This window comes from Panthera uncia, unplaced genomic scaffold, assembly GCF_023721935.1.
Source record: "Panthera uncia isolate 11264 unplaced genomic scaffold, Puncia_PCG_1.0 HiC_scaffold_282, whole genome shotgun sequence".
NCBI lineage: Eukaryota > Metazoa > Chordata > Mammalia > Carnivora > Felidae > Panthera > Panthera uncia.
In genome coordinates, this window is record NW_026059410.1 from 9770 (window position 1) to 21954 (window position 12185).

The following is a 12185-nucleotide window of genomic DNA, read 5'->3' on the forward strand; positions in this document are numbered from 1 at the left end:
TTTTGATGAGGTCCCAGTAGTTCATTTTTGTTTTTGTTTCCCTTGCCTCCAGAGACGTGTTGAGTAAGATTTGCTGCAGCCAAGATCAAAGAGGTTTTTGCCTGCTTTCTCCTCGAGGATTTTGATGGCTTCCTGTCTTACATTGAGGTCTTTCATCCGTGTTGAGTTTATTTTTGTGTCTGGTATAAGAAAGTCCAGGTTCATTCTTCTGCATGTTGCTGTCCAGTTTTCCCAGCACCACTTGCTGAAGAGACTGTCTTTATTCCGTTGGATATTCTTTCCTGCTTTGTCAAAGATTAGTTGGCCATACATTTGTGGGTCCATTTCCGGGTTCTCTATTCTATTCCATTGGTCCGAGTGTCTGTTTTTGAGCCAGTACCATACTGTCTTGATGATGACAGCTTTGTAATACAGCTTGAAGTCCGGGATTGTGATGCCTCCAGCTTTGTTTTTCTTTTTCAGGATTGCTTTGGCTATTTGGGGTCTTTTCTGGTTCCATACCCATTTTAGGATTGTTTGTTCTAGTTCTGTGAAGACTGCTGGTGTTACTTTGATTGGGATTGCATTGAATGTGTACATTGGAAAGCTTTCTGATTCTGAGAAATCCCCCAAGGGACAAGGTCACAGCTGCCCCTTCTGGCAGGTGGAGGTCGCTCCCTGGTCTGGGAGGAAGGGAAGGGTACAGCTGGAGGGTCCAGAGCCGGGAGCTTTGGAATAGAGCCAGAAGGTGGGTGCCCAGGCTCCCCAGGCTTCAGGGCAGCAGGGGTGTGGGGGTGGGGTGGGGGCAGCTCATGAGCAGGGATGCACCAGCACCAAAGCTGGTCCCCAAGGGAGTCCCCAGGAGATGTCTAACCGCAGACCCATAGGGAGGACCAGGGCAGGTGGGCTGGCTGCCTTGCTGGGAGGGGCGTGCTTTGACACAGGCTATGCCAACGGGGGCCGAGCCTTTCCCTGCCGCCCAGATTCCTGGGGGTACAGGGCTCTCACCCAGCGTCCACTCCCCTGGGGCCGGCGCTCGACCACCGGGGAGGAAAGTAGTCCTGGAGAGTTGTGAGGGCAACAGCCGTTTCTGATTCACTCACATACACGATACTTTATTTCAACACTTCCGACCCCAAATGTCTGAATTCTTTCCCCGCACAAGTGATTCTCCCACCCAACTGGCTGTCCTACAATTCAATTTGTCTCTGATGCCACCGACCTGGAGAAAACGTTGGAGCCACGGACCTCCACGAGACTGCCCTGCTCCCTCTCGGATGCCATCACGATCCGGCTGCAATCAGGGTTCCCACGACCCTCCAGGGCTCCCACGACCCTCCTGGGCTTCCATCAGTTTGCTAGAGCGGCTCCCAGATCTCCAGGAAACACGGTCACCGGGTCATTGTGTGATAAAGGAGGGGACAAAGTTGCAGATGAGCAGTCGGATGGAGGGGTGGGTACGGCGGGTCCCGGAGGGTCCTGAGCACAGGACCTTCTGTCCCGCAGACTTGGGGTGCGTCACCCTCTCGGCGGGGACGTGTGCACCCGCCCGGCAGCTCTCTGGGCCCCACCTGCTGGGATTTGCGGGGCTTCCTCACGGAGGAGTGAGGCGGCTCATCACCTCCATACCCGGCCCCTCCCCCTCCCCGGAGATTTGGGCGTCGGGGCTGAAAGTTCCGAGCTTCCAGTCCCGGCTGGTCCCCAGAAAGACCCAGGAGCCATCCAGGAGCCCACTGAGTCACCTCATTAGCCCAAAAGATGCTCCCAGTGCCCCTGTCACCTAGAAAATTACGGGGCCTTCGGGAGCTCTGTGCCGGGGACGGGGGCAGAGACCGGTACAAATGTTTCCCATGATCTCACACCAGGCCGGCACTAGGCATGAATCCCAAGAAGTCACCTCTCATTCGAGGCTCTGGCCTGATCTCTGGGGGACGCAAGGGGTGTCTCACCACCCCCCAGGAAGGATGACCAGCTTCATCAGGAGGCACACAGGATCCAGGTCCCCACAAAATGTCCCTCAGCCCTGCTGCCCTGATTTCAATAAAACGACCCTGCCGTCCATGACCCTGAAAAACCAGGGAGTTTCCTCCTCATCTCAGAGATGCCAGCTAAGCCGCCTCCATCTGCACACCCAGCAGCCCCCGCCCCCAGGGCTGCCCCGGGCCCCGAGGGCTTCTGGATCTGTCGCCTTGGGCTGTAGCCGCTGAGCTTTGCCTCAGTCACTCAGTGCAAGAGTTGGAGCTGCTTCCTGGGTGGAGAGTGAGCTGGTCCCCAGGAGCGGGGATGCTTTCCGCTGTCGACAAGAGGACAGGGGCACCTGTGGCTCAGTCGGTGGAGCGTCCAACTTCAGCTCAAGTCATGATCTCACAGTCTGTGGGTTCAAGCCCCGCGTCGGGCTCTGTGCTGACAGCTCGGAGCCTGGAGCCTGCTTTGGATTCTGTGTCTCCCTCTCTCTCTGCCCCTCCCTGCCTCTCTCTCCCTCTCTCTCTGCCCCTCCCCTGGTTGCATCTGTCTCTCTCTCTCTCAAAAATAAATAAACATAAAAAAAAAAGAGGAGGACAAAAACACGGGAGTGTGCCAACTTACAGTCCCCAGGAACTGAAGGACAACACCAGATGCAATCAGCTAATGGGGTGACGCTGGGGACAGAGTCACGCTAACACAGCCTGGGGGCCAGGGCACGATGGAGCCTCTCGTTTGAAACACAAATCAGCCACGGAAAGACTCGTGGCCGGTGGCAGAGAAACCCAGCAATGGGCTCTCTCAGGACGCACGATGGCAGGGGTCACAGGAAGCGCCCGGTCCATGCCCCTGCTGCGGCATGCCCCGGCCTGGAAGTGACAGAGAGGGACCGCTGTTTCCTCCCTCCCCCAGAGGCCGCTCCTGGGGCGCCACCTACGTCTGCCCCATGCACGCCATCCCGGCTGTGAGGGCCAGAGTCGTGCGGGAAGACCCGGGGCCTTACCCCCGATGCAAAGGGCCCTTGGCACTTCCATGCAAATCCCTTGGCCAGCCCTGGCAGGGAAACCCCCTGCCCTCCATGCCTGGGGGCCAGGGTGGCCAGAAGGATACGCTCCCACCCCCAACTGCACCCAGGCAAACGCCAAGGGCCCGGCTTGCCCAAGTTTCACACTGATGCCCCTGCAGAGCTCGGTCAGCCCCTTGTGGGCCCCCGAGAGGCCAGCTGCGGGCTCCAGGCCCAAAGGGGCTGGACTGCAGGGTCTTCCGTCAGGGGGTGGGGGCAGGTGGAGGGGACTTAAAGCAAGGGTGCCACCCAGGGACTTGTTCTGGAGAGGCCACGCATACCTGCATGTTCCCTGCGGGAGAGTCTCTCCTGCAAGGAGCCGTCCCCCCCGGGGGTCTGTCTCCCCCAGGGCTGCAGGGGTTCGCCAGGGCATTCACGTGCTGGGGGGGGGTCTGCCTGCCGCGGGCACATTGCGGTGTCCGCCTGCCACGGTGAGACGTCGGGGTGTCTGATGCCGCGGGCGGACATCGAGGTCAGGAGACAGGGGCCCGGGCCCGGCAGGTGTATGAGTGACGCTGGCTGTGCCCCCACAGGACGGGGCACTTAACGTCTTGCTCACCGCTCACTTCGGTGACCGAGAGTCTGCGTGTCCACAGACCACAGCCAGAGCCAGAGCCAGACCGCAGGGTGCACCCCCTGGTGCGGAAGATGGCTGGGTGGCTGGGGACTGCACGCTCCCGGGGCCTCGGGGCGGGGGCACGGGGCCCAGGCCTGGAGGCTGCATGGTTCGCAAGCCGCCAAGGGCTCACCCACTCTATAGAGGAGGTAGCGGGGCGGACAGGGTGCCAGGCCCTGCTCCCAAGGCTCAGGGGCCTTTGGGAGACCAGGTCCTCCAGGAGCAGGGAGGACAAGGCGGGGCTCTAACCGCACAAGCTCTTGCTCGCAGAGACGTCCTCCAGCAACATTATTCTCGCCGGCTCGAGGCCAGAGACAGGACAGATGCCAGCAAGTGCTGGCATCCTTGGAGGCGGGGTAGGGCTCCCGGATCAGGGGCAGGCCCCGGGGGAAGGGGGGGGGGAGTCTCTTGATGCAGACTGAACGTGCTTTAGGGTCCAAGCGAAGGAACATGGGTGCCTCTTGGGAACGTGTTCAGTTCCAGGAATTCTGGATACATCCTGTGTGCATCCAGGAAGAAAGTAAAGCAGGACAGGGACACAATGCTTGACGAGGAGACAGGAGTCAGCCTGGCAGGCCCTGACCCCGTGTGCGTGCTGGTGTGATTCTGCGGGGCAGGGTGTACAGGGTCAGCGGGCCCACCGGCCTTCCCCTCCTGCCTGGGAAGGTGTCCCCTCCTCACGTGGAGGGCATCAGAACTTGGCCATACAATGTCACCGGGAAGGCCTGTCCCTCAGCTCTGCCTCCCCCTTGGGATTAGTCACGGTTTCTCACACTGTTGTTCTTTCTGTATGTGACTCTCAAAATCAACATCAGTGACCCGGGAGTTCAACAGACTGCCGTTCTAGAAAACACACTTCCCAGTGCTCCCATTGGATGGGACCCCCTAAGTGTCAACAAACAGAAGGCCCAACTCAAACCAGCTTAAACATGAGCTTGTTAATAAATATTGACTCTTGTAACTAGGCAACCAGAGACAGGGCGGGCTTCAGGTGAGGTGTGATCCAGTCACATCTCCACAAATACCGGCTAAGGCAGCACCCCCCCCACCTGTCGGTCCTGTGTTCAGAGCGGCTTCCCTCTTGAAGTCAAAGCAGCTGCTAGTTCCTGCCTCTACAACCACACACGATGAGATAGCGGGAGTGAGAGGCAGGGCACAGGCTGCTACTATCCCAGACTTCTGACAAAGACCACGAACCTGCCCCGTGGTGAAAGTGGCCAGCCCCTGTGGCACCCAGGGCCGGGGGAGAGGGGAACTCTGATTCAGCTAATCACAGCACCACCCTCACCACAGAGGGTGAGTGTCCCCGTCATGGGCTGCTTGGGGGAGGGTGGGCACCCAGTCAAAACCGGGGCAGCTAGCAAAGGAAGGGGGAGGTGGTTGGGACGGCAAGCCCGACTGCACGCAGTGCAGCCCCTCCCCCGGTAAGATGGGGGGAGCCCAGCGGGTCGGGGCTTCCAGGGCTGGCGGAGGGGGCTTCCCTCCTCCTACTCGCCTTCCGCCTCTCAAAGTCTCTCCAGGACCGGGGCTGGTTCTCAAACCACGTCCCTCAGCCCCAGGGTTCAAGTGAAATCTCTCCTGAGTCTGCTGAAAACTGGCCGGTGCCACTCTGCTGGGGCAGCTGCCAAATGGCTGACCTTCGACCTTTGACAGGGTGGCACAATTCGCGTCAGGAAAGATTTTACTTGTTTTCCCCGGAGGCGAAGCCGCAAGGCCCACGGGAGACCTTCGGCTTCGTGGAGCCTTTTACTCCCGTTACTACTTTTACATTATAGAAAATAAGACACCCTCTCCACGCCCCAGGGTGCAAAGAGCCCTGGGCGGTTGGACCAGATGCCGGGAAGAGACGCTGGGGGCCAGAGAGAAGATGCTCGTTCCCGGGCCGGGGGCAGTGCTAACAGAACAGATTCCTTAGCGGGTGTCTGAGCGCAGGCGCATCGCAGGGCAACCACGTTTCCTTCGAGCTGGAACGGGGTGGGGGGGGGGGGGAGTCTCGGGCTTTCAATGAGGAACGCGTCTGGGCCGCTGCCCGTTTGCTCAGCAGAAACCGGCAGCCGCCACCCTCCAATTAGCGCGTCCTGGGAGCCCGGCAGCCCTCAGACTCCCACTGGACCTGGTTTCCGGACAGAGTCTGGGGACGGTGACGCGGATGGAATACGGGGCCTGGTCTTAACAGAGGTTGAGACGCCTCCCCGAGGACGTTCGCCGGCTCTGGCCTTGGCAGCGGTGTGAGTCTGGCGATGGGAGCAAGAGAGACCCATTTGACAAATTAAAGACGTGACGAAGGACCGAAGTCTCTGGAAATTTCCGTCCGAGTGCCCGGGACTGAATCCGGTCACCACCCCCCCGCCCCCCCCCCCCCCCCGCCCCCGTCAGGACAGCGACGCGGGCGGCCACCTTCCTGCCAAGAAGGTCATCGGGACATGTTTCCACCCGGCCTGTGAAGGGAAAGCCAACTGTTAGCTCAGTGCTATTTTTTAAACATGAGACATGTTCAAAGGCAGAATTCGGAAGACTTGTTTGTCTTAGAAATCACGACCGACCCGGCTGGTTCTCTGCGCGCGGAGACTGCGCGGGATTGAATCAGGCGGAGACACAGCTTTCCTCGGCACAGCCGCTCGAAGTTATTACTGTGTGTGCAGATGGGGGCATTGGCAAGGTACATTTACCATTCTAAAATCCAGAACGAACTCCAACACGAGTCTGAGGTCAGTGCAGGAGGCGGGGCCGCGGTCGACGGCTCCCCCATCCCCCCGGGCTGGAACGCAACAATGCACAGATTTTCCCGGAAACCCACAACCCCAGCGTCTCGGTTGCTTTTGTGCTTTTCCCTGCAGCTTTCCCGGGAGCACAAACACACCGCACACGTTTGAGGTGGACAATTCGATGTGCGTGCACTTAGGAAACCAAGATCGTGAACACATTCGCCCCAAAGTTTCCTCCTGCCCCTTGTAATCTCCCGGGACGCTTGACCTGCTCTGTCACTTGCAATTAACCTGCTTTTCCCAGGACTGTATACGAATGGGGCCGTCAGCACGCACGCTCTTCAGCCTGGCCTCAGAGCGTGAGTCCACGGAGTCACCCTGCGGCTCCCAGGCTGGCGTGGGGGCGGCGGCTCCCTCCCCTGCGGCTGCGTGCCCCCCCTCCCCCCCCACCCGCAGCTGCACCACAGCTGCGGGCTCACCTGCTGACGGGCGTTGGGGTCAGTGCCAGGTTTCGGGGATTCTAAATAAAGCTGCTGTGAATGCAAACTTTCGTTTCTCTTGGGCGAACGCGTAGGAATAGCTGGGTCACGTGACATGGCCAGTGTGCAGAGTTCTGTCCCCACGGGGGCACATGGCCGTCCCAGATGCGCTGCCCCCGCCCAGCACCTGGTGCTCAGTCCTTCTAACGGGAGCTGGCCCGGAGGGTGGGGTGCCGTCCCGCTGGCTTTAACGGGCGTCTCCCTAGCAAGTGATGGCGGCTTCTCGTGGGTGTATCCGCCACAGGTAAAATCTTGGCTTTTCCGCCCCCAATACAGTATTTTCTGTTTAAAAAAAAATAAAATTTGTTTATATAACGGTTTTACATTTATAAAGAAATTGTACATCTAATACAAAGATTTTCCACACGCAGCTCGGTCCCTTTATAAACTTCTTACATTAACACGGTACATTGGTTACAATTAACGAGCCAATATGAACACTTTAGTGTTAACTAAGCTAACAAGCCTTAGTTTATAGTCAGGTTTCCTCAGTTTCCCCTGATGTCCTTCTTCCTTCCTGGTTCTCCCTCCCCACCCCCCCGCCCCGCCACCCCGTCCAGGACACCACGTGACCTTGATCCCATCCCTCTGCTTCTCCTCTGGGCTGTGACAGTTTCTCTGATGACCCTGACGGTGTCGAGGAGGACGAGTCAGGGATCGGGGGGGATGTCCCCCAGTGGGAGCGGCATGATGGCTTCTCGTGACTGGACTGGGGTGGCGGCTTGTTGGGGGGAAGCGCCCGCCTCTTCCCACCCGGCCCGGGCGGGTGCCATCGGCACGGCCTGTCACCGCTGATGTTGGCCGTGGTCACCCGGCGGAGGTGTGTCTGCCGGCTGTCCCCATCCACGCGACTCCTTCCCTTCCCCGCACCGCCCCCCGCGGAAGGGAGTCGCCGCGCGGAGCCCGCGCCCGAGGAGTGGGGAGGTGGGCTCGGCCCCCCGGGGACGGAGCAGCCGCGTAGACGACGTGGGATCCTCCTCCGGAGAAGAAATTCAGTCTGCGCATCAGAGCGTGCCTGCATCGTCTGCCGATGTCAGTCTGGACGCGTGCGTGTGTGTTTTACACCGTGGGCTGTCACCCAACACGCCCTCCCTCTCGCTGGGACCGATCCGGCTCTGGCCGCTGGGAGCCCCTTCGGGTGGCTCCTGTGTCCCCCCCGACACGCCCATGGAGGTGGCGTCGTGTTGTTCGGGCACTTCCTTCCTGTCTGGGTCTACACGTGCTCCGGGCTCACCTGGGGCATTTCCTCCCGGCCCTGGAGTCCGCCTTTCTGCCGGGGGCTGCCGTCCGTCTCACTGGAGAAAGGCGTCAGAAGCCAAGACCTGGGACATGACGTGCTCACGACCACCGGGCTCCCCAGCTGAAGAAGACGGAGATCTACACGTGTACGTCAGCCGTGCATTTACACGCATCCACAGTACCTCCGTGTGTAACCGTCTGTGTCTGCGGCAAGCTAAACACGAGCTCACACTGACATTCCCAGCTCCAGTCCATCACCGGGTGGGTCGTTCCAGCGTCCTCCTCTTGCTTACACGTAACCTCCTCCAAGAGTGAGACCCCCGCCTCCCGCCATCCGCTCCCTTCACTGTTCGGTCCCCGCGTGCGGGTGGGCAGTGTCAGAATTAACTCGCACCCCTGGGAAACCGTGTTATCGACCAGAGCACAGTCCTTGAGTTCGGTTCCTTCTGCCTTCACTCTTACAGACCCCACTCACCTGCACACTGGTCATTCCTACCTAGGCAGGTGGGCGGCTCACCCTCCGTAGTGAGGATCCATTACACATTTGTGACACGGCCAGACTGCCATCTCCAACGCTCTAAACCATTTCCTAATTGGCACATAGTAACATTTCTGACCGTGTGTGCCTACTGGCACGGAGTCCTTCCATTTTTGCACGTCTGAAAAAGTCTATTCCACCTCCAGTCCTGCAAGACCCTTTCTCGGGTGTAGACTTGTAGGTTGAGTTTCTCTGAGCACCAAAAAGGCGTCGCCCCGCACGTCCTCACGTGCGTGTCTCAAGGACGAGCCCGCTGCCGCTCTCACCCTGGCGCCTCCGTGGGAAGCGTTCTCCTCCCCACGGCCGGTGTTACGATTTTTCTCTTTATCACTCATTCTGAGCGGCTGATGGTGATGGGTCTTAGCTTGGGGTTTGTTGGCAGTCTTGGCTCGGTGGGCTTATTTCAAATATTTGCCCCCTCTGTCTCTGTGGACTTTTCCATGGCGCCCTCGTCCCTGTTCCTTTTTAAAGTCTATGTTTCATGTTGCACGGCTTCTGGCCCTGTGTCTTCAAGTTCACTAGCCTTTCTTCTGCAGTGTCTGAACTGTCATCCCATCCAGGGCGTTTTCAACTCAGGCGGCCAAGGGTTCGCCTCCACAAGTTTGAGTGGGGGGTTTGTCTCTTCCATGTCTGCCTTCGTGAAAGCTCACTCTCTCTCTAGCTTCTTGACTGTAAAAATGTACTTATAATAATTGCTTTAATGTCCTTGTGTACTAAACCAGTCTTCCTTGTCATTTCTGGATCTTCTTCTATGGACTGATTTTTATCCTCATTTTAGTCCTATTTTTCTGCTCTTTTGCAGGCCTGGTAATTTTCAATCGGTGCCAGAAGTATGGCTTTTCAGTGTTGCATAACAGATATTTTTACATCCCTATAAACATTCTTGAGTTTTGTTCTGGAATGCAGTTAAGTTCCTTGGAAACAGTTTGTTTTTCTCAAGGCTCGCTTTCAACATTTAAGGCCCGAGACCAGAGCGCTAGCCTAGGGGCGTTTTCTCTCCTGCTGAGGCCAAACAAAGCCTTCGGTGTGCTCTCCTCAGGCCCCTGGCATTCTGAGGTCCCCCCACCCCCACCCCGGCTGGAGGGAGCAGGCTTATTCCTGCCTTGCCTGAGCTCTGGGGGTGGGATTTCGCCCTCTTCTCCTGCGGTTTCCTCCCTGGCCTTGGGGATTTGGGCACTCAGCTGCACAGGGCAGGGAGCCTCTGCAGATTTCTCGAATTCCCTTAGGGCGGCTCTTTTCTCTGTGGGACTTGTCCTCTGATCCCTGCCGCCTTCCCTCTCAGACTCCCAGCCTCTTCCCAACATGGGAAACCAGCTGGGCTCCCCTTCCCTGGGCTGCAGGGGGAGCTCGGTTCTCCCACCCCGGCGAACACGGTCCCATCCTTGCTGGTGTCCAGCGTCAGGAACCTCATAGATTTCTCTAGTTTTAGTTGTTCCGCGTGTGAGACGAAGTCTGGGCTCTGTGACCCCGCCTTAGCTGGGATTGGAAGTCAGAAGAGCTGGCCTCTTGAAGGACTCCCCAGGGGCCATCGTGCATCCTAAATAGTTATTGGGGCTTCCCTCTAAGATGCGTGTGTGAGCACGAGGGGCAGTGTGTGCGTCCGTGTGCTGCGTGTATGCTGAGGGCTGGCTGTGTCAAAACAGCGTCTGGTTCAGGCCTGAGCTCTCTGATGATTTGGCTTCGGATCAGGAAGAAAGTCCCACTGGTTCCGCGCACATTTCTGGAAGTTCTATCTTCCTCTGCTGCACAGGCCCCCCTGCCCCGGGTTTAGTACAGAGTCCGGACCTTCGGCTGTGCCCACTGGGCCAAGTGCAGGGACAAGAGAGGTGCTCAGACTCACCAGGTACGATCCTGATTAAGAGGACCCTGCAGAATCAATGTTCTAGTGTCCTAAGAAAGGACAGAAAGGACACAGGTCACGCTGGTGCAACCCAGCGGAAATTTGCTTTCCTGCAGATGGATGGTAAGGTATTAAAACAGAACACCTGCATTTTCATTCTATACTTCAGTATTTTCAGCACATATACAAGGTTTTTGTCTGTTCCTTGCTTTGCCTCCGTCATGATTATCAGAAGCCATTTGCCCAGAGCTGTGTATTATTTCGACCTCACATTCCCTCCTCTTACCGATAAGACACTCGGTGAATTCACCGTTTACAAGCACAGGCTGGGCTCGTACAGACGCCACGCGGTTCGTGTGGCTGGAAGTGGACTGGGCGCGCGCACTTGTGTATTCTTTCCTTTTTACGTGGTCTTACACCACGAGTGGATGGAAAATGGACACATTTCCAAGTTCAGGGAAGATCCCCAACAGCAACCGGAAGTCCCGTGGGGCTGTGCGTACACGTGCCTCCTCTCGGTCCCCACCAGCGCCCCGCAGTGCGGTGCGGGACGTCACCCCTGCCCCCCCCACCCCCCCCCCCCCCCCCCCCCCCCCACCCCCGGTCAAGAGGAAGCAGAGTCTCAGAGGAGCCACACACCTGGCCACTGTGACAGCAAACTCATGAACGGACCTTATAAATATTCACGCGTGCCAGCGAGATGGTGAACATTCAAGGTGATCGGTTCTTTGCTGCTGGTTAAAAAGAAGCTGGAAGTTCTTTGCCTGTGGATTTGGGGCAGTCTCCAAGACTCGTTAAGGTAAAAAAGGAAGGTATGGAGAGTGCCGTAGTCGGCCGGCATGCACACAGGAAAGGAGGGAGAACACGTGGGTGTGTGTGGCTTTGCACATCTGGGGTAGGCGCTCACCTGGATGGTGGCTACCTGGCGGGGGCGGGACAGGAGAGGGGCCTGGGCGGAGAAGGAGCTGGTGGGAGGGAGACATTCACTGTATAACCTTTTGTATTTGTTGACATCTGAAGTATGCATATACTACCTACTCGATAAAAGAAAGACAAAAAGCAACCTGAAATAATAACCCAAATTTTAAAAATATTTTTGCAAGTTGGGTTGTTAAAACGCGGCATTGATTTGCACATGACTACTTTTAGTTCTTATTTTGAGCAGCTGTCACTTGTATCTCTTGCCCATTTCTTTTTTTTTTTAATGTTTATTTATTTTGAGTGGGACAGAAAGAGAGCGCGCGGGCACACACACACCCACGCATGCACACGAGGGGGACAGGCAGAGAGAGGGGGAAAGTCCCAAACAGTCTCCGCGATGTCAGTCAGCACAGAACGCCACGCAGGGCTCAGTCCCAGGAACCAGGAGATCATGACCTGAGCTGAAATCAAGAGTCGGTCCCTTAACCGACTGAACCACCCACGCGTCCCACCTTTGCCCGTTTTCAACACACGTGCTCCCTTGTTGGCACAACACGCCATCACACACATAAACGTGCAAATATGTGTAGAGTACTTGGCAACGTGAGGACCCCTGGATAACCTGGACTTGCCCAGGTGTGAGCCCTCTCCCAGTTGAATGCAGGCGCCACCACGGTCTTTTCCTTTAGGATTTCTGCCTTTGAAGTTCTTCAGGATTTCAGTCTTAAATTTATGTGATTCTTGACTTTTACATTACAATTAAGTTTTTCTGGAATTGTCTTC